The sequence below is a fragment of the Mytilus californianus genome, unplaced genomic scaffold, assembly GCF_021869535.1.
Source record: "Mytilus californianus isolate M0D057914Y unplaced genomic scaffold, xbMytCali1.0.p SCAF_1, whole genome shotgun sequence".
Lineage (NCBI taxonomy): Eukaryota > Metazoa > Mollusca > Bivalvia > Mytilida > Mytilidae > Mytilus > Mytilus californianus.
In genome coordinates, this window is record NW_026262581.1 from 56,933,262 (window position 1) to 56,957,083 (window position 23,822).

Consider the following 23,822-nt stretch of genomic DNA (forward strand, 5'->3'; position numbering starts at 1 on the left):
CGTGATATTACACTATAATTATAACTATACTCCCTACGTTTTAATCATATTCCTTTCAACCTAAAACGTTGTCCAGCGTTCCAACACATTTTATCTATGTATGGCATCGTAATGGTATCATTGTCAACGTATATTTGTTCCGCCTTACAGAAGTTCCACTGGAAACTTTGTTATAAACAATATCATAATATCTGTTCCTGTTGGAACAAATATTCTATACCATTTATTCTGTTAGGAACATTAACTGTAATATTTATTCCAGTGGAAATAATATTCCAGAATATTGTTTCCATTTGGAACTTATATTATGAAGGAACTTCTATTCTGTGACATCATTGCCTGTCTTTATTATAGGATCTTTTCATAGTAAGTGTTTGACAGTACGATTGACATTATAAATATGGGATCTAATCAACTGTTATTTGTAATTTATGCAAAAATGCTCTTTAATAAAAATGTGTGTATATAAAGCGGCCAAATAAATTCATGCACGAGTCTTTCAAGTTTTTCCTGTTGCAAGATTTGACATCTTCATGCGTATAAAAAAAATCAATTCTTTTGAAATATATCTATTACCGGTATATCATGGTATCGATTATATATTAAAGTACGACGTGAATTATCAAATTAACAAATATGTGTTGTGAGTTTCATTAATGTTTGCTCCAATGATCATGTAAGATTAGCCTTATTAGTCAAATTTTTCCAATTTAATTTTAATTATTAAACACTTAACCTTCTTAGTTTGTGTCCTTTATTGTAAAATACGTATTTCCATAAAACGTATTTATCGCTCACGAACATTTATTAGAATTGGTTTTATCGGTTTTCACCAGATGTATTTACGACATGTACTGTAACACCTCACAGATACAAGAAGAGTTTATGTCACCGCACTTACTGAACAAACACTTCTATCGCCTATTTATTTCTGTTCTCAGTATCACACCTTTTCTTATAGGTTGCTGTTGCTTTTGCAAATTCTTTGCAGTAATACATTCATCGGACGAACCTGCAACTTTTAACAAAGATTGTATCATAATGGTTAATAACGAGGTGACCCTGTCGCTTAATTTGACTGTGTTTGTTCATTTTCAAATTTTTACGCAGAAAAAATCCTGCCCGAGTTGTCACGAGGAATAAAAGGCGAAAAACAGAATATTTCCGTTTAAGTACTTAGCTAATTAGACAAGAAAGAGTAAAACTGTCTTCTACTTCTTTCTCCTCTTCATTAAGGAGTAGGTGTCAAGTGCTATCTGCGACAGCCACTCAAGTATGATTTGTGGGTTAACACCATCATACGGTAGTAGATCAATTGCATAATTTCAGTAGGTTCTAGTGCAGTTCACTCAGTGTTATTCCCCTGCATGGAGCTTGTGGGTGTATATGTATTGCTGTGTTGAACTTCAGATGTCTGCTTGACCGGTAACCGGACTCGGTTTCTATATAGGAATCAGATAGAATGACAGATTAGAATGGAAACGAACTTCATGCTTTGAATTACTGATTATTTTTTTCTCTGTGTGACTGCAAGTCTCAAACAATTCCTTGCAAAATCTCTTCTAAATCCATATCATTACCAAAATATTTGGCAGAGATAGAAAGAATCTATTTTTCTCTGGTGGCCTTTAAAGAAAATCTGCTGGTCCTCAATATTATTTCTATTGCAAAATACCCAAATTGTTTCGATCCTTTGCAAAATCGGACCACCACTTTTCGAGAACTCTGGTATTGAGACGAATATATGCGTTGAAGTGTTTATTCTTCATCCCACATTAGTTCTGTCGAGCGATCAGTTATACATTTGTAAGAGCGGGTAGGTCAACTGTCCTTATATTTTCTCTTAACAAGATATACGGGTTGTGCATTTGTGAATTGTGTAAGTACAGTAATATTGTGTGATAAAAATTTGTAACGGTCAGTGCGTGATCACGTGACATTATTATTTGTAAACAAACGAGCTCCCCATGTAACACGTGTCGGAACTATCCATACAAGGTGCAATCAATCTTTTATTTCACTATATGATGATATTTTTGTGTCTGTTTGTAGGTTTTGCAGATCAGATCATCGACAGATGTCATAGTGTAGTTTCATAGGTAAAAAAGTACCATGATTGTTCCTGTTCAGTAGTTGTGAATTTTTTTTATAGAATTAGAAGGTAATTCTACATTAGTCATTATTTGAATTAAGTCTGAAAAAAAAATGACTCAACTCAGGGCTCGACAATAACGCTTGTCCGATTGTCCGGTACCAGAGGAAAAAAAGGTCGGACAAGTAAAAGCTATATCAAGCTTGTCCGACGGGACAAGTAAAATTATTCTGCAGAAAATAAATTTAATCCAACTTTGATGAACAAAGTAATTATAAACAAAAAAGAAGAAAAGAAGATAAAAACAAGTATTAATTTGACATGTTTACTTGCAATCGATAATTTAAAACTGGTTCTTTGTCAGGTACTTTTTAACAGGTAAGAGGCATACTATTCTCGGAAACCAGTCTTACTGATCCGAATCAGCGATGCGCTTTGTAGATAAGGTAACTTTACAAGACAATTCGTCACCAGCCCAGAAACGATTCGGCTCCAACGCAGGAGACTTTTCGGGACGAAGACAAATAAGTACCTCGTTTTCCTACCTTATTCCGTTGCTTTATAATAAATACCATACCGGTAATTTTTTTTAATAAAACTATTTTTCAATGAAAATGAAGAAATTATTTACCACATAATTCACAAAACCATTATTCATCATATGTAGAAAAAAACAATACTTGCAATACGGTGGCCTATAGTTGTTAATTTCTGTGTCATTTGGTCCCTTGCAGAGAGTTGTCTAATTGGCAATCATACCTAATCTTCTTTTTTTTATTGCATTTGAATAAACTTTTTTCAACTTAAAAAAACAGTATACAAATCCAATGAGTCCAATTGACAGGCCTATCAGACGGTGCCTCGTGTGCAGAGTCTGATGAGACTTTGGCATTGATAATAACTAGAACCTAAGTCCTGTATGTCTAGATTCAGTTGTTCTCGACTCATATTTTTGAAAAGTATTTCCAAAGATATAAATCAAATTATGTTCTATTGTTTTGATTCATTTTGTTCCTTGAATCAACTAAAAATGCAAAAAAAGGTTATTAGTAAGATTTTTTTTGGACAAGTTACAATTTCATTCGGACAAGTAAATTTTGGTATGTACTTGTCCTGGACAAGTTGAAAAAAAAGTTATTGTAGAGGCCTGCCAACTCACTGTGTAATTTTTCCCCAATTTTTGAAACATGCATAATTTAAAGAGCATTTGCTTCCCTTGAACCCTCCCCCCCCCCTTACAAATTGCCCAAAACTCATACTCATAGTCCGAGATTACTCTGGTGTCCAACATCTGTTTTTGCGATTCTGGCATTTTAACTCTTTATTTTCAAATTGAACACACTCGGCCATTCAGCTTATTTGCATCATAAATGAACGAGGTGTTAGATTATGTTTTCCTATTGAATAAGGGTCATTTTCATAAATCAGCTCTCATACATGTAATGCATTGTAAATTACTTTTTCCTTTGGTCATGTCACAATCTTTTAAAGTTACCGGTAAAGTAAAAATGCCAGTATTGATGTGTCGATGTGAAAACTGTCCATATATGAGAAAATAGCGGGTGGCAGGTTGATTAAACTTGCTTTAATGAAGAGAAAAATGAACTAATTGAGGCTCGATTTATATAGATTATGTTTTCCTATGGAATATGGGTCATTTGCATAAATCAGTTCCCATAATGTTGGTCATGTGACATTCTTATAAAGTGAAAGTTAAAATGAGGGTGGTAATGGGGGTACTTTCATGACGAATAACGGTAAAAAATCCTGTCAAATGACGTTAACGGTAATTTTTGGTGCATGACGATAAAATACTTTCTTCAAGACGATAAAAAAATAGACAGATTTTGACAAATCACATTAATTTTTCCCCAAAAATAACGGTAACAATAATTATTTGAGACCTCTGACGAATCACGATAAGGATATGTTGACGAATCACGGTAAAATGTTAACCAATTTGATGCTAACGGTAACCGAAAATGACTGTTTGACGCCTGACGGTAAAGGGCAATCATACCCTCTAAAATGCCAGTATTGATGGGTCAATGTGAAAACTGTCCAAATATGAGAAGATAACGGGTGGCAGGTTGGTCAGACTTACTTAAATTAAGAGAAAAATGAATAAATTGAGGCTTGATTTATATGAATCCAGTTGCATCCACTTCGGACAGGCAAATATCATCTATCTGATATGGGACCAGCTGAAGTCCCACTGCCCTAGCTGGTGTCGCAAAACAGTCGTTGGAGGTTAGAGTAATCTCAGACTACAAAACTCAATTCCAATGACAAAAATGCCCTAATCTTAAATTGAAAGCATTGGAAAAGTAAACTGTAAACTATAATTTTGACAATGACCACAATTTGTTTTAGTTCAATGTACATGTAATAATATGCGGGATAATACATGAACTTAATACTGCTTCAAGTTTATACAGGTTTGTCAATGTAAAAATAAAATAATTTGTTTGCTAACTTAGGGAGCTACCATTTGATTTTTAAGGGGGGGTCTAGGATGAAATTTGAAAAAAAGGCAGGATGAGACAATATGAAAAAAAAGGCAGGATGACAATTTATGAAAACAAGTCGGGATAAACTAATAGAAAAAAAGGCAGGACAAAAAAGAGTGAAAAATAAAAAGGCAGGACAGATTACATCTCGAACTAAAAAAAATGCAGGAAAAAATTTTTTCATCCTAGGCCCCCCCCCCCCCCCCCCCCCACCTTACCTTTTTCCCCCATAAAAATGGAAAGGAAGCTCCCTTATAGTGTTTCCTTCAGAGGGTGTTGGCCTGGAATGGTACCCTGCAGTTTTCATACGCCTGTTCATGAGAAATATTATGGTATGCCTTTGTCCGTCTGTCTGCCCTGATCTGTCTGTTTCTAGCATGTTGTTCACTAACTCAGTAATATTTTCACCAATTTGCATGCGTTTGCATGGTGAATTGATTATATCTACTGACGTGAGCTCCGTTTTAGATTTTTAGGAATTTTATAATATACATTTTCAAAATGTGAGGTTTTATTCATTAAAAAAGGGGGATTTTCATGTTAACGCCCATTAACTCTAAAAATGCTTTGTTCACCAACTCTCCAACGCTTTCACCAATTTGCATGAAACTGTTGTGAATTGATTATTTTATAAATTTTAGGTTTCCCGTTTCAGAGTTATATGGGATTGTATTTATGTATTGATGTGAGCTCCCTTTAGATTGTTTTGGAATTTTAGAATTTACATTATCCAGTTACAATGTAAGGGGTTTTATTCATTCAAAAAGGGGGATTTCCATGTTTTCGGACATTAACTCGAAAATGCTTTAAGCAGTTGTTATTTGTCATGAAACTTTGGTCAATTGTTTATATATATCTATTCATGCAAGCTCCCTTTCAATTTATTCGTAAAAAAGGATGGCTTTCCCAGTTTGCAGATTAAATTCAAAAGTTTGTACATGCACTTCTCTGGCATGTTTCAGTAAATGTGTAAATTATAACTGACATAACAAACTTTTGACAATGACCACATATTTTTAAGTTCAATGTACATGAAATATACAAGGTAATGCATGTAGACTCGATACTCTTGCAAGGTTATACAGGGTTGTCAATGAAAAAAAAAAATTTGTTTGCCAACTTTTAGTGTTTCTTTCAGAAGGTTTTGGTGTGGTATGACACCCTGTCATTTTTATACGCCCGTTTACGAGACGTACTATGGTATACCGTTGTCCGTCGTCAACATGTCGGACATTAACTCAAAACCGCTTTAACCAATTTGCATAAAACTTTGGTGAATTGTTTATATCTATTGACATGAGCTCCCTTTCGTTTTTTATAAATTTTAGATTTTACGTTTCTGAGTTATGGGGTTTTTTATTCATTAAAAAAAGGGGGATTTTCCAGTTTTCAGACAATAAAAGCTTTCACCAACTTGCAAGAAATTGTGGTGAATTGTTTATATCTATTGACATGAGTTCCCTTTCGATTTTTATATATTTTAGATTTTACATTTCTGAGTTGCAGGGTTTTATTCATGAAAAAAGGGGGGATTTTCCAGTTTCGGACAAAAATCAAAAATGCTTTCAGCAGTTCGTATGAAACTTTGGTGAATTGTTTATATCTATATTGATGTAAGCTCCGTTTAAAATTTTATAAATTTTACATTTTACATTTCTGAGTTATGGGGTTTTATTCATTAAAAAAGAGGTGATTTTCCAGTTTTCGGACAATAGCTCAACAATGCTATTAGCAATTCTCATGAAACTTAAGTGAATTGTTTATATCTATTGATGCAAGCTCCCTTTAAAGTTTCATAAATTTCTAATATGACTGGGAATTAATTGAACTTGATTTGTTTATAGTCTGAAGACAGATTTACTAAGTATTGCGCAACAGCACAGTGTATTGCACAACAGCAAGAAATCTTTAATTTCATCACGTTCTAATGAAGTAACAAGCTTATTTTGCCGAAAGTTAGAATGATTTGATCTACAATTGAGTAACAAGTACCAGAAGTAATAAAAAAATTGTCTTTATGAAAATAACATGCAACCAACTTTAAAATCAATGCTTTAACCTCCTAAAGAAAATAAATTGTTTACGTCTTTGAATTTCTTTACTTTCAAATGAAAAATTGCTGTTTCATCGACTTGGTAAATGTTGAATATTGCCGATGACGAAAGCGACTGAAAGCGAGTATCGTAAACAACAGGGCGACTAGATTTCGCTTTTGAAGGTCGGTCAAAGCGAAGTGTCGACCGGGAAAGCGACTTTGTCGCCCCAGTAGCATGGTAATGTGAGCCCTGCACAATGCTTATTACTTTAAAACACAGTCCTGTAATATTTTTTATTCTACTTTGAATATTGCCTGCTTATTTCAGCAACTATTCTTACAAAACAATCCTCTATTTATTATAGGTGTTGCACTCAGTATTGTTGATTATATTTATATGTATATGTAGTAAAGAGAATGCAACCCCCTTTTTGAAGGTAAGTAACAGTTAACAAACTTTATCACTTATCAGTAGTTTAGAATGGTTTAAAAAAAGATCTAATAGATGTTACATGCATTATGCCTTCCTCTCAAAAAGTTTGCATGTGTTTTAAAGTGGTTATTTAGCAATGTAATTTTTTCCCTCAGTATTAACATTAATTTGGAAATAAGTTAAAGGATTTCAGTTAACCAAATAATTTGGAAGTAAGTTAAAGGATTTCAGTTAACCAAAATTATTTCACGCCTAATTTTTATATAAACAAATCCCACGTCGATATATAACATGTACAACAATCAAACATCAACCCACGCCAAACTGGATGTAATTGAAAGACATCTAGAGGTCAATATACAGTCTCGAACAAAAGACAAAATGAGGAAAAATATAGCGAATTTTTGAGAATTATTATTGCATGTATATTTGCAATATTTAAAAATGCATAGTTTAAAGTCTTTTGAGTTTTAGGTTCCACCTACCATTTTAGAAAACTGGGATTTCATTGCAGCTAGTCTATTAGATAACATTTTATAGTTTTGAATGTTTCTTCATCAGTTAACTAAAATTAGGTGGAGGTATGTTCTTATTTCTGACAGAGGGGTACTCAACCTATATCAATTTGTGCATGAAGCGATTGATAGTTGCTAGATACTGAATAATTTTACCACAAATTTGTGAAAGTTTTTATCGGTGTATATACTTAAAATATGTTAATAAAGTTCACGTCTTTTTCAGGACTTCTGATCCAACCATGTAGTATGGCATGTTTGTGAGATATGGTTTTGGCCAGTAGGATGTTCATGAAGGACCTGTAGTATAAAGTATATCACTGGATTGAGCTCATTGTCTAAGTGTATTATTAAAGTGCTTTGCTTTGAGCTCAGTTCATTGTTATGCAATTCATTCTTTGTGAAATAAAGATTTGACAGACAACTCTCATGTATCCATTCTATGAACAATGTAAGTAATAGGGAGATAAAAGCATTTTATTTAGATTTGAACCACATTGTTTGTCCATTAGCCAAACTAAAAAAAAGAAGCACAAATTCACCAAACAATGCTACTGGCGCTACTAGCAATATGATGCTAGGTTCTTTTGTTACACTTTATTATGCCCCAGCCGTATCGGAGGGGGCATTAAGTTTTACCCTTGTCCGTCTGTACGTACATACGTCCCAAAATTGGTTTCCGTTCTCTAACTTTAGTTTGCCTCAACCAAATGTTATGAAACTTATACACAATGCTTATTACCACAAAACACAGATCAAGTTTGAATTTTGGTTGCGTCACTTTTACAGTTCTAGAGTTATGCCCCTTTACAAATGGAAAATTGCTGAATTTATCATTTCCGTTCTCTAACTTTAGTTTGCCTCAACCAAATGTTATGAAACTTATACACAATGATTATTACCACAAAACACAGATCCAGTTTGAATTTTGGTTTTGTAACTTTTACCGTTCTAGAGTTATGCCCCTTTACAAATGGAAAAATTGCTGAATTTTTCGTTTCTGTTCTCTAACTTTAGTTTGCCTCAACCAACTGTTATGGAACTTATACACAATGCTTATTACCACAAAACACAGATCAAGTATGAATTTTGGTGGCATCACTTTTACCGGTCTAGAGTTATGCCCCTTTACAAATGGAAAAATTGCTGAATTTTTCATTTCCGTTCTCTAATTTTAGTTTGCCTCAACCAAATGTTATGAAACTTATACACAATGCTTATTACCACAAAACACAGATCAAGTTTGAATTTTGCTGGCGTCACTTTAACCATTCTAGAGTTATGCCCCTTAAGAAATGGAAAAATTTCAAAAATTTTATTTTTTTCTAAATATCAAGTAATTTTTTAATTGGAGGTATCTTCCTTTGTCCATGATTATAGTTGAATCAGCTACAATCAATGCTTTATACAATGCAATGTTTAATTTTGACTTCCACTGATAAAACACAAATCAAGTTGAATTTGGGTAGTGTCACTTTAATCATTATTGAGTTATGCATCTTTATAAATTGAAAGATTGCAAAAGTTTTAGTTTCCATTCTGTAAATTAAGTTTGCCCCAACTAAACATTATGAAACCTATACGCAATATTCATTACCACAAAACTAAGATCAAGTACAAATTTTTTGTTTCCGTTTTCTAACTTTAGTTTGCCTCAACCAAACGTTATGAAACTTATACACAATGCTTATTACTACATAATACAGATTAAGTACGAAATTTGGTGGCAACACTTTTACCATTCTTGAGTTATGTCCCTTTATAAACAAAAAAATTGCTGAATTTTTCGTTTCCGTTCTCTAACTTCCAAATGTTATAAAACTTATACACAACCGTTCTAGAGTTATAATTATTTATTGCGTGTTTACAAATAGAAATTGCTGAATTTTTAGTTTCTGTTCTCTACTTAAGTTAGCCTCAACGAAATGTTATGAGACTTGCACACAATGCTTATTACCACAAAACTAGGATCAAGTTCAAATTTGGGTAGCGTCACTTTTACCACTTCAGTTATGTCCCTTTATAACTATATGATATGCAAGTGGGGGCATCATCTGTGTCCACATGTGGACACTATCCACATTTATTTTTTTTTTACATCTGTACTGCCTACTGGTGACTCAGTTCTGAGTGTAAATGGTCATTCAGTATGTTAAGAAAAAGATCAGAATTTATAAGGCCTATCTGGCCTCATTGATTTCTAAAATATATTTCATTGTAAAATTCAACATTTATCATTCATTTGTTTATTTCTTAATTTGTGTGAATTAACAGTAAATGTTAGTTACTACACTTTCATACCATAACAAAACTGCCTTACTGTATTGGTATCACTTATATTTGTATCCATATAACAAAAAAACTGAAAAGAGAATACTTTTGCAATAGCTTTTTCATATTGAATACTAAAACTTTTTAGATATTTAGACATATTAAGTAGATGTTCATAATATCCACTTGACATTTTATCATATGACTTCTGTAGTTAGTTATGAGTCTTTGAAGCATGCTCACAAAGGTTCTGTTGTTGATATCATTTTCATATTGGTCAAAACTTTTTTTTTGCTTTGACCAGCTTTGGAGGAGATATTTTCAAAGAATTAATAAAAAATAACACAACAATTCACTTTCAAGCTCATCTAGCCCCAATCATCATGTCAGGCATTGTCATTACTAAAAAAACATTAAATGTCTTCTAAACTGAGAAACAATTTCCACATTTAACCGAAATCTTTTACTTATGATACTGACAATCCCCCACAAAGTAATATAAATAGAACCATACAAATAGTAAGCAAATACATGTTCTCAGATACCATCCCCATATAAAAAAAAATCACATTAAGAAAAAAATGAACCTATTATGTGTTCCTAGATCTCCTAGCTACAAAATGTATCCAAAATCAAAGATGTGGAACATATATATTCTATCATAATCATTTGGTAATTAATGCAATTAGTATCTGTTGAACATAAAAAACTAAATATTACATAAACAACACCCCTAATGCTCATGTTGGTTGTCATTGTGCAACACAGTTGATACATAGAAAACATAAAACATAGAACTCCTTTTGTCATATAAAACACTGTCAAACATCCAATCATACTGTCCACACTGATCTGTGTCCACACTTGTTTCTCTTAAATATATTCAACTAATAAATTCAGTTCAACATATGGGCTGTCATACCACATCTTCTTATATCTATGTGCTGGTCTTCTATTAACAACTGTGGTATCTCTGTTTAGGACCAACATATCCCTTAAAATTTTTAAGACATCCCACCAACTCAATTAACGCGCAATCTTTAATAAGAATAAGTCTAGACTGCATTGCCTGGTTCTTTTGACCGATTGAAAGATTACTATCTTTTCTACGCCAATCATTCAGGAGGCGTAGCAATGCATGCGGTATATATATAAGCAATTACCATCTTCTTCCGATATTTGGAGTTTGGCATTAAGCGCTAGACCGATTTTACACCTTTAAAGAATACTTTTTGGATAGTAAGTGTTCCATATTTAGATAGGTTTCATCCATATCCAAATTAAAATTAAGTGAACCTTTGGCTTTAGCTTTAGCAAAAATTTATTTTTCAACATTTAATTATTTCAAAACCTCTATTTCGTTTGCTGCACGCTGTGATTTTTCCAGACACTCAGTCTTAAAGAGTTGATTTATTTACCCAATAATGTTTAATCACTTTTCTGATTAACATCTGTTTGAATCGGACTTCCTCGGTCCTTTTCTGAACCGTCAGTGTCTGCATTTAAAAAAAAACATTAACGTTTCTTGATAACCGTATAACAGAGAAAAACGAATGGTTCCGTTGAACCTAAACATGGGAAACGTTATTTTTGTCGTTGTTGTTATTGTTACCTTCAAAAACAAACTTTAAGATTGACAAAATTTACAATCATAAACGGTCTTTAACGTCGCCACATTCTGTATGTGTTGTCCCAAGTCAGGAGCATGTAATTCAGTGGTTGTCGTTTGTTGCTGTATATCATATGTTTTTCGTTCACTGTTTTGTACATAAATTAGGCCGTAAGTTTTCTCGTTTGAATAGTTTTACAGTTGTCATTTCGGGCCTTTTATAGCTGACTATGTGGTATTGGTTTTGCTCATTATTTAAGGCCGTACAGTGACCTATATAGTTGTTAAATTCTGTGTCATTTGGTCTCTGGTGGAGAGTTGTCTCATTGGCAATAATTCCGCATCTTCTTTTTTTTTTATATTAACGAAGATCAAATTTCTGTATTATCTATAATCATATATATAATAGTTTTAAAAGATAATAAGCAGAAGAAAAAAAAGTTTAAATTGTGATTAAAGGGGTAATATATCCTGTAAGAAGTTGTCTTACAATTTCATTCCAATTTATTTACTCGTAGAAAATGAAAACAACGTCCGAGGCGCTTTTCTGGATTTACCTTCATCAGGAACGCTCAAAGCCGAATATTTGAAAGCCAAGGATGTATAAGAACCGAAACAGTTGAAGAGCTCTGACCAAAAAGAACAGAAAATTAGCCAAATCCATCTAAGGTCAACTTTGCCTGAGAGAGTTGAAACCTTAGTTTCTTTATAATATCAAAATGTATAAACGGACAATTTTAGAAAAGATTGTTATAAATCATGTCAGTACCAAAGTGCTGACTACTGAGCTGATGATACCCTCGGGACTGACAGTCCACCAGCAGAGGTATCGACTCAGTGCTGTAAAAAACTAAAACATAACATTTTAAATTTCATGCATCCGACTTGCTGATCATTTTTGATATTCACAGTTTTAGATTTCCCATGAAAAAACCGCAACACAATGCGTTAAAATCGCCATTTCAAGGCAATAACCTCTATAAGGAGTCCACTGAATACATAGATGTTGTGTAGATCGTATTGTTCTAGTCATTTATGATATTTAATCTGTAGTAATATTTTTCAAGACAAAAAAAAAAAAACCTCTACTTCGTTTGCTGCACGCTGTGATTTTACCAGACACTCAGTCTTAAAGAGATGATTTATTTACCCAATAATGTTCAATCACTTCAAAACAAAAAACTGCCAAGTTTGCTAAAGATTGACAATTCATGGCCAATAACTCCAAAATGGGTTGTCCTTTTTTCAACTTTATGATAGATTTAGTTTTTGAGGTATAAGCCAGGAACCTTTATTCTTTTAGCAACATTAGTCATTTTTTGTAGATGGATCAAAAACCCGTATATAATTTAAAACTAAATGTTCAAAGGAACATTCAAGTAAAATTTGATAGCATTAGACCCAGTAGTTTTTGATAAGTTTAAAACAAAAGTTACGACGGATGGACAGACGGACCCAAAGTAATGGTAATAGTTTAATTTGTTCATCAGGATAATTATAAAGATGTATTCCCAAGTAAACTACTACATCACACGATATGTTTGGTGATATCGATTGTTTTTTTTTAAATTTTTTAAATGATACAAACCAATTTATTTGGATTATTGTCTTTAGAGATTATTCAAAAGTTCATGCATTGAATATAATGAACTTATGGACAAACTGCCGAATTGTGATGCTTGAAAGTATGGATTTGTTGGCGTCGTCAAACATGTGTGTATCTTACGAGAAACAAAAACAAAAAAGTCAGTAAAAAATAAAACAATTGGAAAAAAATAAAGAAAAATAACAACACGTCTTGTAGGCTAAAATATTTACGTTAGAAACTTCTTAATGAATGGAGTTTTAGACAATAATAAAATGCTTTAAGAGTCCCGTTGTTCTGTAAAGACAGATTAAGAGTCATAAAATATACCAATACTGTGATTGAATTCATGGCAAGCAATTTATCAAGTGCACCCTAATGAGAATTAAAAGAAAACGGGAAATTGTTTTGTTACACCGTAGAAATATTTTATTGTCGTCTTTCTTATCAGACTATGAAACGCTGTCAGGAACAATTCAAGTGCTACAAATAAATATAATGCAGACATCCTTATGCCAATTACGCTCAAAATATCTCAGTTTATACAAATTACTAAATGGTATTCCATAAAAAAAAACTTGAAGGACAGTCGGCAAGATATAAAAAAAGCCACGAATACAATGCAGGGAGAGAAAGCATGTCAATTCTAACTATCGAAAGTTTAGTTTCCCGAACCGTCATCGGCCTATTTCAAAATATAATATAAAAGCTTAAAAGAGGGACGAAAGATACCAGAGGGACAGTCAAACTCATAGATCGAAAACAAACTGACAACGTCATGGCCAAAAATAAAAAGACAAACAGACAAATAATAGTACAGATGACACAACATAGAAAACTAAAGACTAAGCAACACGAACCCCACTAAAAACTGGGGGTGATCTCAGGTGCTCCGGAAGGGTAAGCAGATCCTGCTCCACATGTGGCACCCGTCGAGTTGCTTATGTTATTACAAATCCAGTAAATAGCCTAATTCGGTAAGTCACATTCGTGAAAAGGGAAGGGTATTGTAGTTACGACATAAGGAACATATCCGATATCATCTGTGAAACGGTTATTCCATAACGGTCAACCAACTCGTGATGGCGTCCGTAAATCAGATTAGATTAAATTTAAATTAGACGCTATGTATGCATCTTTTTCTTCTTCAAAAAATGTTTAATGGATCTAGACCACAATGCTGCTATGCGAAATACTGAATTTACTGAAAAGCCTCGGGTGTTTGCTTTCTAAACAAATGCAGTCTTTATTGTCGGCCTATTCACAGGATGCGCCAACATATTCACCAACCAGTAAAATTCTGGTTTAGGATACAAAACATCATTGATCTATTCTTTAACTTTTGTGTCCACTATTTTAGAAGAAAAAATTTTTTTTTTCTTTAAATTGATCGCCATACGTTCGATTATTTCGATTACTGAAAAAAAAATCGATTATCAGCATCGTGTAACTTTCAAAGATAGACAATCGACCACCGGAGATAATCCTTACAACAGTTACCCTAAATGTTACGCCTTCAACTTAATATTAAAATCTACACAAAATGTTTCCTTATTTCTATATCATTTTAAAAAGAGAGAATGAAAACATCAACGCGATACTAGACGAACAATTAATTCAATATCTCTAAATCAACTTTTACATTAAAATCTAAATATCACAAAACTCCAACGATTTTATTTAGTGCCAAAGTTAACCATAAAAAAAGCCGTATATCTTTTTTGTGCGCAAAATCTGTTTTTCTGGAATAACATATCATCAGTGAACAGTTTGGTAAATCACCGTTAAATTCTGCAGTTTGACATTACCAGAATAAAAAAAATCAAATATGAAATTGATGTTAAAGGTTTTGTTTTAAAATTACCATTAAGATTTTCAAAGAGACAACAGATACAAAAAGTGAAGATATGCGATTTAGCATGTTATCACAAGTGAAAAATGCAAGGATCTGTAAAATCTAATGATACTTGTCTATTTTAAAATGTTTTTTAATTGACCTTAGTTCGATTCTTTAATCACCGTTTCAAGTTCATAAACTGAAACCGAACAATCAGGATAGCTTGGTAATCTTTACTTAAGATAAACATACGTAAATCAAATTACGGATAATTTTTCGATTATGTTATTTGATTCACAAATACAATACACAGCTTGATGAATATTTTATGACACTCTATGGGCAACAATCGCTGAGGTATGGCATTATTCCGTCAGATAAACTGTATAACCAAACTGCAGGGAACCGTTTCTTGTCATCAATTAATTATACTTCTTTATCAATAAAATTAAATAAAAAACCGTTTAACAGTCAATTTACATGCCGGAACGGCTAATGTTTATTTCATTCAAAGAAAGCGGGCTCCATCATGTCGAGCACATACCGTTTAGTTTTTTATACGCTTAAAGGCATTTCATGACTGGTAAAGATAGCTGTTAACATTTAGCAATTTTTAATTTAGTTTACATTTTTGAAAATCTGGCGTCACATTTTTATGTTTAAAAGCGCTGATATCAATAGCCAATGACAATCATGATAAAGTTTGCCTCCGGAGAAATCCACATTGATCAGAGCAGTTTCAGTGCAGTCTATAATATAGCTCCCTGTTTCTTCCACAACTGGTCGGACTTTTTTGTAATTTGAGTGAGAAAACACCCGAAACCTTCTCCTACATTTCAGGATTTATCTTAACTAAAGACAATTTCAAAAACATCACATATGTCACAGAAAACCAGGGCCTAGGTGTCTCTACTACAGGAATAGTGCTTCCTTCCACGCAGATCACAATTGTTCCTAGCGGGGCTCGTTTTGATTTATCTTTGCACATAGCTTTTGAACCCCGTATAACATCATGTACTACCAGTTGTTTAGACTCTAGCCATGTTTGTCACTGGTGGGTAGTTGGTCTCATTTGCAATCATATCACTTCTCCTTATCAGCTGACAATCAATTGATTGGAATATTCTCTGTTGAATAAATCATTAAAATGAAGTAGCAGACATTTGAAGATGTTTACAGCAACATGTGATAATTTGGAATTAGACAAATACCTGAAAGATTCAGGCAAGTTTGGTATGTGCCAATTGGTTTAAGTTATTTCAATTATATTTTTTCTCAAGTTATAGAAAATGAAAATTGCCCGATTTTGGACACAACAGCAAACTGTAAAAACTCCCAACTTTCAGAAAAAAAAGAACTGTATAAGACAAAAGATTGATTGACTGGTGTTTTACGCTACTTTCAACACTATTGTGCTATTTCGTGGCGGTCAGTTTTTATTGGTGGAGGAAACCGGAGAGAACCACCGACCTTTCTAGTCAATTGAGATCGAGTCGAGCGAACCTGCCACGTGTGGGCAAGACGAAAGAATATAAGCTACAGAGAAAATGTAATAGAAATAACTAGAAGTTGCATAATGATTTTGATGGTTTATTCGACAAAATTTAATGCATTGCATAAAAATACCAGGGAAAACGTCAATAAAAGGAAAATATGAAAATGTCCCTACTACGACTAATGAACAAGTATGTTTTGTAGAAGCAGATAAGTAAATATCTAATTCACTGCCAGTTTTTTAGTGTCATTTTTTAGAGCTTTCTGTATAAGTAGTTCAAGGATTTAATGGAATCTCTCGTTCTCTTTTGATAGCCTTGTCGAACAATTAATTCGTGATTGTTTGGGCAACCTAAACTAAGAAATAGGTTTAAATAGACACAAGGAGTATTGTAATTATCGTACATTATTGCTTCAAGTCTATATTGTACAAAAATTGTATATTTTAAAATGAAACTATAACAGATACAACTAAAATTTAAAACGTACATACAGCTGGCTAATAAATAAACAAGTAATATCATTGAAAATAAATGTTACAAATGGTTAAATTGCAATTGTGCCTTCAATTTATAATTCCTTTGTGATTAATTTCCTGCAAGATACCGCCTACTTTAATCCATGGAGAGACATTACTAAAGCTAACTCAATCAGACATTTCTATGAGATATGTTATTACAAAGAAAACTCATAAAGATAATGACATTACGTCAGTCATCATTTATCTTAATATATAAATATATATATAATTCGTCTCAAATTTAGTCCAACAATGTTAGAATTTCAAATTTCCTTTAGCAAATTTTTGTTCTTCCCTCAGCGGGAATCAAACCCTTGCGTCTGTGACATCGTGGCAACACCGCCTGCACCGTGTCCAGCGCCCTAGACCACTCCACCACCTAGGCTACATAAAATATAGCTTTCGGTGGTCGATGTAATGTCTTTCCTCGTCGGCTTTATCCACACCAGTACATGATGTTTAGTGTCAAGTAGATGGTGTACATTTCAGATCAGCTATTTAGTCTGTCGTAAAGGATGATAATGTTAATTACCATGCCGCCACATCAAATATATATATATATATATATAAACAAGTCTAAATTGAAAACAACGTTCAAACCTATGATTGCGTTGGGTAAAACCGCAATTTTTATACATGTGCATGCAAAACAAATTTCTTGGTAGAGGGGTCCCACAAAGCACTGACAGTAAAATTAATTCATATACACTAACATTGTGATGATTTAACAAATTAGTTTCACATACTCAATATTGCATTGTAAATTAAAGCAAAAATGAATATGGAGTTATAAATTTTGTTTCCGAAATTTTGATTAAAAATAATTTTAATATAGAAAATAAAATAACTTGTAAAGTAAGGATAAAGGACCAAAAAGTTAGGTAATTAAATTAAATTTCATATGATTGGTCAAAGGTTTGATACCATCGGGAGGTTTCGTGACCAAGTTCGAACGAATCGTAATATCAATACGACATCGTATAGCCATCGTGTTGCCTTCGTGTGTACTGCAGGTAAACATCGATATGTGTGTCCTGCGGGTAAACATCGTTATAAAAATTCTCATCTTTAGGTTGCCTTCGTGTGTGGTTTGGGTGCTATCGTGTGACCTTCTGTAGGCACCCTACTTGCTTCGGCTGATGATTGGCTATTGTCCAAATTCGGAACCATCTTCGCGCGAAGTTCAAAATTCCATATTCTATGGCCATTTGTATTTCGGGACAGTGTGACGACTGCATTATGCAGGTACTGTAAAATTATCATCAATACAAGATCTACAAAAATGCAACTAAATAAGTAAACTTAACTGATAGCAATGAAAGTAAAATAAAAAATAGCATATTTTATTAGGTGAGCAATTCAGGTTCTTGGGAGCATCTCATTCAACAATTTTTAAGTTATTTAACTTTTAGGGAGCTTCCATCTGATTTTTATAGAGGGGGGAGCTAGGATGAAATTTGAACAAATAAGACAGGACAGGAGTTTTGAGTAAAAAAAAGACAGGATGAGCAACTTGGCACAAAGAAAAGGCAGGATGACAATTTATGTAAAAAAAGTCAGGATAAACCAATACAAAAAAGGCAGGACCGAATAGAGTGAAAAATAAAAAGGCAGGACAGAGATTACAACTAAAAAAAATGCAGGACAAAATTTTTCATCCTAGCCCTATTTTTATGCTTCGGTTTCTGTTTTTGTAGCAGGAATGATTTATTGTTCATATTGGGCTTGTGACTGTTTTCAAACATAAAGACATTCAAGAAATCATAGAACAGAGTACTGTCGTTTAGACTTGGGAATGTTCATAAAACGTTCAGTTGATCTAAAAAAATGCAGATGCTGGTCATGTAGGAGTTGTCTTGCTTTAATCTATATGAATTTACAAATGTAAATCGATTATTAGACAGTGACAATTTTCTATGAGTCTTCGTCAGGGATTTATTATGTTATTTTAAAGCAAAGTAACTTCATAACGAATTTATACAACTGACCTTTCTTATTGTTTAAGTACCTTTAAATTATAATGCATGAAGTCGTGAATTTTAGACTTAAATGTTTCTAATAGTATGATACATAAACGAACTGGCGGTATAAAGCCTATATAAGTAGGTAGTTAAATATGATCTCACATAGAGTTATTATCAGTCATTAAAATAATGAGATTTTGTCAAACAACTAACAAGCTTAATTATGAAAATACCAACAGAATAGTTATACTAATTATATCGTTGTTAATGGGAGTTCCTTAAACTATTAGGAATAAACTTATTATTCTGAAGCAAATATTATTAGAAAATGAATTTGTCCGGAACAATTAAGCTGTAATTAGGTTATTTTGTATTATATTTTAATAATATGTTTATCATATCGTTACTTCGTGTGCATTTATGAACGATCTACCACACTGTTCCCTTGTCCCTTGTCTCTAATATTGTAGCTATTTTTTTCATTTTTGCTGCGTTGCTTTTTAATTTTTTATGTGTTGGTCCTATTATTGTAGGTATTATTATATTATTATTGTATTTTCTGTATAATCTTTTGTAGAAATACCTAGAATAAAACATGCTAAGAGCCGAAGATATATAAACCCATGACAAGTCAGGCAGAGAGAGACCTTCAAAGGACGTTTTTACACGAACTAAATTCTTTAATATGCAATATTTAAGAAAAAATATGATGAAAACCTCTGACCACTTAATACCTTGAGAGCCAATGACACACTTTAAAACTTTGCAATATGAGTGGTTTTCTATAGCACTACGTAACTTTTCTCGGGACAACCCCCAAGGGTGACTGGGGAATAGAAATATGGCCACTTTGTCTTAATAACTAGTGTCGAGAGAGTGCCACGATCTCTGCACGTTATGAACCCTTGAAACAACTTTTTGATAGGTCCGTAGGTGACTTGTTGCAAGGCAAAACTTCTGTCCCTATCCAATATACCCTCATTTTTCAGTGGCAGTCAAAATATCCACGACCTTCATCCCGAACGGCCACTATTACAAAACCTACCCATTGTATTAATTGTTAATTCGTTCTGGTCCTGCACGTGCATGAAATATTTGCCACTGGACGTTAAGCAACCATCAATCAATCAGTCATCGGGAAAACATTGCATAAGAAAACACAAATGAAGTTTATGAACTTACTTGTCAAGCACAATAGTATTCGTGTATTTAAATGTTCAAATTTTTTTAGGCGTTTTGTTCAAGAACAAATTTGATTAACAGCAGTACATGACAAAAACCTAAGCGAAAGGCAACCAAAAGCCGAGTGTCAATACTTACTGTTTGTAAATTTAATACCCATGAATAATATTAATACTAGGATTTGACATACTGTAGGGAGTTTATATTTGAATGTTGGCAATCAGATATTATATGAACTAATTTCTACAAATAAAAAAAGTGGAAAAACTAAAACTAAACTATAAGGGCCAAAAAAGGAAAAAAAGGCAACAAATTCTCTAGACCTGTACACGCTGATGTACACATCTCAAATGTACTATATAAAAATATTAATTAGATATAGGAAGATGTGGTATGAGTGCCAATGAGAAAACTCTCCATCCAAGTTACAATTTATAAAAGTAAACCATTATAGGTCAGGGTACGGCCTTCAACACGGAGCATTGGCTCACATCGAACAGCAAGCTATAAAGGGCCCAAAAAAATTACTAGTGTAAAACCATTCAAACAGAAAAACCAACGATCTAATCTATATAAAAACGAGAAACGAAAAACACGTATGAACTACATAAACAGACGACAACTACTGTAATCAGATTCCTGACTTAGGACAGGTGCAAAGATTTGCAGCGGGATTAAACGTTTTAATGGTACATAACCTTCTCCCTTTTCTGAAACAATAGTATAACATCACAACATAGAAACACACACTGTAATATATCAATTGGAAGGCTTAACTCAATCAAAAAACGTAAATTAACACGCAATGAACGAATAAATTTAACCTGTGACACCTGAATGCAAATACACAGTTAATAAAATTACAAGGGATAAATAATTAAAGTCAAAAGTAAATAAACAGGTTTAAACAAAGTTAAAGTATGATATCACTGTTAAATTTCAAACAATTTTTAGAAAATCATCACTTTTGAAGAAACCTGCGTCATATTATACACAGGTAAATGAAAATAATTTTGTTGTTAAGTATACTTCTTCTTCTGTGTGTATAAAATCTTCCGTTTAGGAATACCAAGAAATTTCTTTAAGAAGGTTTGAGGAAAAAATAAAATACACCCCATTTAGAATTGTGTTGAAAATTGAACAACTCTATAATCTGTAATTTAAACTCAAAATTGTACAAAGATTGATGGGCGCTGATTAAAAACTTTTGAAGGAGCGGATAAAACAGATTATCTTACCTCCTATACATTTCTAGGAATATGATTGATTTAAAGCAACCGCGTGGAGACCCGTGTATATTCCATATTGGGTTAGTAGGCGGGGCTTATTTCAATACACGGTTAGTAGTGGTGTTACGTCCCTTTATAAAAACAACACGGTGTTGAGTAGAAAATCTTAAAGGTTTCAACAGATGAAAAAATTGATGATGAACGATTGAAATAAATTCATAAAACACATTTAAAGCTGACAAGTTTTTATTGTTGGCATTTGTTTTTGTATAGACCAATGGAAGTAGGTTCTTAATACTAACGGTATAGTAAGACTTGATCACTTTGATAGGCCACTATTCTAAATACCACATGTTAAGATAGTCGGTAAGATAAATTCGTTACATAGTGTGCTAGTGACCTAATACGCTCTCACCCCATATGGAATTTACTGACCCCATATACATCGTATTAGGTCACTAGCTTCGCTCTCACCCCATATGGAATTTACTGACCCCATATATATCGTATTAGGTCACTAGCACACTATGTAACTAATAATATGTTTCCTCTTCTTTTCTTCGACCAACCAGGTTCTCAGATTTACTTCTTGGGATGAGAATTTGATTCTGATAACTATGCGCCAAAACAAAGATATTGATTATGTTGATAAATAAAAACGTATCCAACATACAATATATTTGAATAATAACTTACAATGAAATAAAAACATAGTTTTCAAGTAATTTGATCATAATTTAAAAATAAGGAAGTCCATTGTGAAAAGCAATTTCAATATCACACTTTCAGTTATCTTTATGCTCTTCTTATTGAACTTCAACTTACCGAGGACTTAGCTTAAATAACTAATGCATTCATTTTCATGTAAATGAACATTTTTCGCTTTCTTTGTTTGTGCTTACATTCAATCCATTTGAATTTTTTAAATGCTAACTTAACGTTCTATCGTTTTAATATATAATTTTCATTGTTTAAGTTATTGTTTTCTAGCTATTATAAAGTACTTTTGCATTTTAAAATATATCGACCGATTTTTTAAAGATAATTTCCTCCAAGGACTTACAAATGATTTTTGTTGTACCATTGCATTTGTTGGAAATTGAATATTCTCAAAACAAATTATTATGTGGGACTTTGTCGTAATGCAAATTAGACACTTTTGTGTTTATTTAAGGTTGATGACCATTTCTGTAGGCCTGTGTTACGAAATTTTCAAAGTGCAACAATATCAAAACAGTAAAAATACAGAATAAAAGTGACCTGCCATTTTGTACACATACCAAAGGTAAACGTTGTTCATAGCAATACTGGTAAATATTTCATTGCATTTAAATGAAAGTGGAGATTTGGTGGCAAATAAAGCCAAGATTTTTGCAAAAAACCCACATACTTTATTACGGAAGGTTATATACCTGCAAAACTAGATTACTCACTTGTTTGTTCATACGGTGCTAGCGTTTATTGTCTACAAAAAGTCATAAACAACCTTTAAAATCCAAAAACCTCGTGCTTAGCCACTCAAGTCGAGCGCACCATAGAAGGTGTACTTGAATAAGTCCTTTTTTAATACTTGTTTGACCAATATCTTTATTTAAATTATATACTTGTTTTTGGGGAAATCATTGCTAGCACTGGACAAACGAATTCTCTATCTATTAAGCACCGATTTGTCAAATATTGGAATTTTTTTTAATAATATTTCCTTATGTTTATGATTGAAACAACAAAAGGGTACATTATCCTTAACTCAAGTTATAGTAAAAATATTGTCTTTTTGAACTTTTCCTCATAAGACTAAAACTGATTTATTCGGTTTGGTAAAAATGTATTTAGTCAGAATAAATGCTGCTGCTTTACAGGACAAAAACACACATGGACTAGTATTAATTATAAATTTATTAAGAAATGTACATTTATACCCCGAGGGGTTGGTGCAAACAATACAACAATATACACATTACAAACATTATAAAATATAAAAACATCATATACCAATAGTGAAAAAAAGTATTATGCAGTTGTGGTGTGCACTCTCCTCAGTGCAAAAGACTTTTTAATGAATGGAACAGTAAGCTGCATAATATTAAATGATGATAGAAGTACAAGTGTAATTGCAATCCATGTTTTTTGGATGATTCCATAAATCCTAGATGAAGATTATTTTCGTCTTTTTAAGCTGTTTTCGTAAAGATTTATAAATTCCATGTTTTAAAGGAAAATGCATTAAGTTTGTATACATATATGGGCAAAAGTTGTAATATCTTATCACATCCTGGTTTATTGGGAATTCCTTCATGTTTGAAAATCCCTCTTTGTCACCAAAGATTATTTTATATCCAGTTAAAAATCAAATGTACTTTTTATTAACCACAAATCCATTGCAATGAATCATTCCAAAAAGATATCTCCAAAAAGATATTATCATTAATCTCTGGTTTTAAAAATCTAGTTGAGAGCAATTTAATCTATTTGTGCTTTCACCAAAATTAATATAAAGTCATTCAAGCAATAGCTTTGTTTTCATTTAAGTTACATTAACGCCTCAA